A 4,688-nucleotide genomic window follows, 5' to 3' on the forward strand; every position below is an offset into this window, starting at 1 on the left:
GAAACCGAGCCACCTCTAGGTGGCTCGGTGGCCGAGCCACCTCTAGGTGGCTCGGTGGCCGAGCCACGCTCTGACCTGGGCCCAGATCTGGGCCCAGATCCGCTTCCAGTGCCTATAAATAGGCTCATGGGGGCTCATTTGTGAAGGGTTGGAATTTTGGAGCCGAAACTCTGCCGGATTGAGATTTGGACTTGAACTTTCGGAGCTTTGAAGACTCAACTTCCAGATCTGGTTCTTGGCGATCATCCATGCCAAATAAGGCAGGAGTTCGAGAGAGATCAGATCTGAGATCTACACGGTTTCCCTCCGGATCAAAGCTTGGCCTTTGATCCCGACAAGAGTCTTGATTTCGCTTGGTCGATTTCGATAACTATGGGCTAGTATTTTCTTGGTGAAATAATCCCCTCGGTTGTTATTTCCTTCGTGAGATAACACCCGCTATACCATGTAGATCCGACCGGATCAAGATCGCATGGTGGTCCACGGATTAACCCCGACGCAGGCGAAGAACCCACAAAAGTGAGAGACCGCAAAACAGGATCTCGCGATTCGTTCGACAAATAAGGCACAAAAGTGAGAGACCGCAAAACAGGATCTCGCGATTCGTTCGACAAATAAGGAAAGTTGTAATTTTCTTTTCTTTTGATTCTGTTGTAACCGGATCTTATAAAAAGACCGGATCTTTGTAACTGATAAACTGTTAACAAAGGAATCAATGGAATCATCAATGAAGAAAACAATTTTTCCCACGAACAAGTACGTGGCTAAGTGTTTTACCTGACAGCAAGTTAAGGCAGAACATCAGAGACCTACAAAAATCCTACAGCTTTTACCCATCCACGAATAGAAGTGGGTAGATATTTCTGTGGATTTTATAGTAGGGTTACCTAAATCAAAGAAAGGAAATAATTTTGTTTGGGTTATAGTGGACAGATTGACAAAGTCGGCACATTTCTTATCCGTGAGGACGACTTATACGGTGGACACATATGCGAGGATTTTTATTCGAGAGATTATCAGATTGCATGGAGTTTTGGAGACGATTGTATCAGACCGGGGCTCGGTCTTCACATCCTATTTCAGGAGGAGTTTTCAGGATGCTTTTGGCAGCTAGTTATCGTTCAGTAGTGTCTTCCACCCCCAAACAGATGGTCAGGTCGAGAGGGTGAATCAAGTATTGGAGGATATGCTGAGAGCATGTGTTATAGATTTTTAGGGTAGCTGGGAGGACCATATCCCATTAATTGAATTTGTATATAATAATAGTTATCAAGCTACCACCGGGATAGCGATATACGAAGCCTTGTACGGGAGACCTTATAGATCGCCTATATGTTGGGCAGAGTCAGAGGATAGTCTATTACTTGGCCCGGAGTTAGTTAGGCAGACCACAAAAAAGGTGACATTGATTCGAGAGCGCATTCTTACTGCACAGAGTCGGCAAAAGAATTATACAGATCAGCAGAGACGACCCTTAGAGTTTCAGGTCGGAGACTTAGTTATGTTGAAAGTATCACGGATGAAGGGTGTTCAACGATTCGGTAGATGGTGGAAGCTTGCTCCGAGATATGTTAGCCCCTTCAGGATTATCGAGCACATTTGAGTTGTTTCTTATAGATTAGACCTTCCAGCACCGATGTCAAGTATACACAATGTCTTTCATATTTTGATGCTCAAGAAGTATTTACGTGACAAAGAGCAGCAGAGGGTGATTGATTCATTAGAGGTTGAGATCCAGGATGATTTGACTACTATGGAGATTCCGGTATGCATTCTTGCTATAGAGAATAAAAAGCTTAGAAAAAAAATCATTCCATTAGTGAAAGTTTGGTGGATCCGACAAGGAGCCGAAGATATTTCTTGGGAGTGCGAGGAGGATGTACATTACGACTACCCGCACCTGTTTGAACAGGTATGGTGTTGATATTTAAATATGCTTATATGCGTTGATAGATTTGATTATATATATTGTTTAGTCATATTTATATTTAACGCTATAATGAGTCATTCAACACTTAGCTTTTAATTATTCGGAACATATAGTATATATATGGGGGGTTCCTTATTTGGATTTTTTACCCGACGTACTAGTTCTGTCTAATTAGGGTTAAGTGAGGATGCACATATTTTAGATTGGTAAAGTTTAAATGTGGCTTATGATTCATATCTAGGGATTAATGGTACGAGATGTGTACGAGAGGGTTTTCTTGTCTGGATTATCCCCTCTCAGTGCTTTTCTCATATTATTAATTCCTAAGATATGATTACGGAATTTCAAGATTGAAATTCTCTTAAGGGGGTGAATGTAAAACCCCAAAAATTTGTGTTAATATAATTAATATGTGATTAGTTATGATATATGGATATTTATTTTAATAAATATAGTTAAATGGTATATGAGTAGTATACCATGTCTTTTGAGTATAAATAAGATCATTCGTGAGGAAGAGAAGAGTCGAAACATGCACAATGGCCAAAAATATGAGAACCTGGAAAATTCCAGTCCGGTCGACTGCCGCGGTCGACCGCAATCCAATCGATCGTCACGGTCGATCGCGAAACCTGCAGAGAGTCATATTCCTATTTTGAATTGGTTTTGGTTTTCTAAAGCCCACATCCATTTTCTCTGATTTATATATTATATGTTCACGATATTTCCAGTTTTCTAAGAACCCTAACAGCCACCAAAACCCCTTTAAATCCTAATTTGATTCTTGGAGAAGATTGGAGGCTTTCAAGCGGGATTTTTGTATGATTTTTGGCTTTTGGATTGGATATCTTCTTTGGCTTGGCATCTTAAACGTTTTTCTACAAATCTCAAGCAAGTTCATCTCTGCTAATCACCCTCCTAGTTTTTAAAATATTTTAAAATAGTTTTTAACATGTTTTATAGAGCCAAATTGACTAGTTTATGAATAAAAATTAATTCTTTTGTATTATATGTATAAAGACTAGGTCTTTCCATGTTAAAAAGTTTGCGAAGGAATTTACAAAAATATTTAAGATCTGAAAATGATTTAAAACATTATTTAATATGAAGAAAGATGATTCGTTCTTCATTTTGAGTTTTTATGCATGATTTAGGGTTTTGTATATCAAGTTAATGCGAATAATCATGCTATTTATGTTGAGATTGCTTACAGAAGTTTTTATCTACTGTAGACATGCTTTCATAAAAGTATTATGTTGTTTTAATCGTGTTTGAATCACATAAACATGGAATGAACACAACATGTACAATTAGTATGATATTCTGGAAAATCTACCCACGGTCGACCGCGCCTTAGTAGCGGTCAACCGTGTGTAGGACAGAGGCCTGGGTAGGCCCTAAAACCCGTCGCGGTCGACCGCTGCAAAATCACGGTCGACCGCCACTCAGTCTTTGGTCCTGTTCATGTTTTGTTCGACTGTTTGAGTTTGTAGGCGTATAAAACTGCCTATGGGTCCCTTAGCACAGCTCGGCACGGTGATTCGACAAACCAATGAACCATCGGGTGACGTATCTAAACACGATCGTTAGACCACAACACCGAAGCCAAGTGACACGCGACGAAGCGGATTAACGAGGCGACGAGGTTAACGAACTGCACGCAAACAACGGAATACATCCACTCGCGTGCGGAATCAAGCTAACAGGTCGATGAATCAACGAGTCATCCAACCGTAGAGTCCACCGCATCAAACAACAATCAGGAACAGACTCGAACTCCAAGGTGGATTTACTGCCAAATCAGGATCCGGACTACCAAATCGGACCAACAACGAAGCTCGGATAAACCACGAAACGGACGAAACGGCACACCCCAGGAAGAGCTCGGCCAAGACCGAGCCGCTCAGGTGGCTCACCGAGCCACCTTGTGGTGGCTCGGCGGCCACCGAGGTGGCTCGGCCACCACCGAGCCACCAAAAGGTGGCTCGGTGGCTGAGCCACCAAGATCTGAGCCCTGATCCGACCTGAAAAGCCTATAAATAGAGGGGGTAGGCTCATTGTTGAGAGGTGGAACTTTTTGAGGAGAAACTCTGCTGGATTGAGAGCTCAACTTTGGAGTTTTTGAAGCTTTGAAGACTTGGACATTTTCAGATCTGGTTCTTGGCGATCATCCACGTCAAACAAGGCAGGAGTTTGAGAGAGAGATCAGATCTGAGATCCACACGGTTATCCTCCGGATCAAAACTTGGTTTTTGATCCCGAGAAGAGTATCGATTTCGCTTGGTCGATTTCGATTACTAAATGCTATTATTTCCTTGGTGAAATAGTACCCCCGGCTGTTATTTCCTTCGAGAAATAACACCCGTCATACCGTGTAGATCCAACCGGATCAAGATCGTGCGGTGGTCCACGGATTAACCCCGACGCAGGCGAAGAACCCACACAAGCAAGAGACCGCAAAACAGGATCTTGTGATTTGTTCGAAAAAAGGAAAGTTGTAATTTTTCTTTTTTTTCTTTGATTTTGTTGTAACCGGATCTTATAAAAAGACCGGATCTTTTATAACCGATAAACTGTTGCTTAAGGAACAATGACTTCAATGAAAATGACTTTCACCGCGAACAATCTGGCGACCACAGTGGGAGCCACCGATCTCGCTGCCGAGTTCGTTGCGTCGCAGCCGCGGATCTCAATCCCGGTCGAGGAGGAGGTCGAGTACGAATTCGACCAACAAAAGTTCGAGGAGTACCTGCCATCC

Source organism: Asparagus officinalis, chromosome 7 (genome assembly GCF_001876935.1).
Source record: "Asparagus officinalis chromosome 7, Aspof.V1, whole genome shotgun sequence".
NCBI classification, from domain to species: domain Eukaryota; kingdom Viridiplantae; phylum Streptophyta; class Magnoliopsida; order Asparagales; family Asparagaceae; genus Asparagus; species Asparagus officinalis.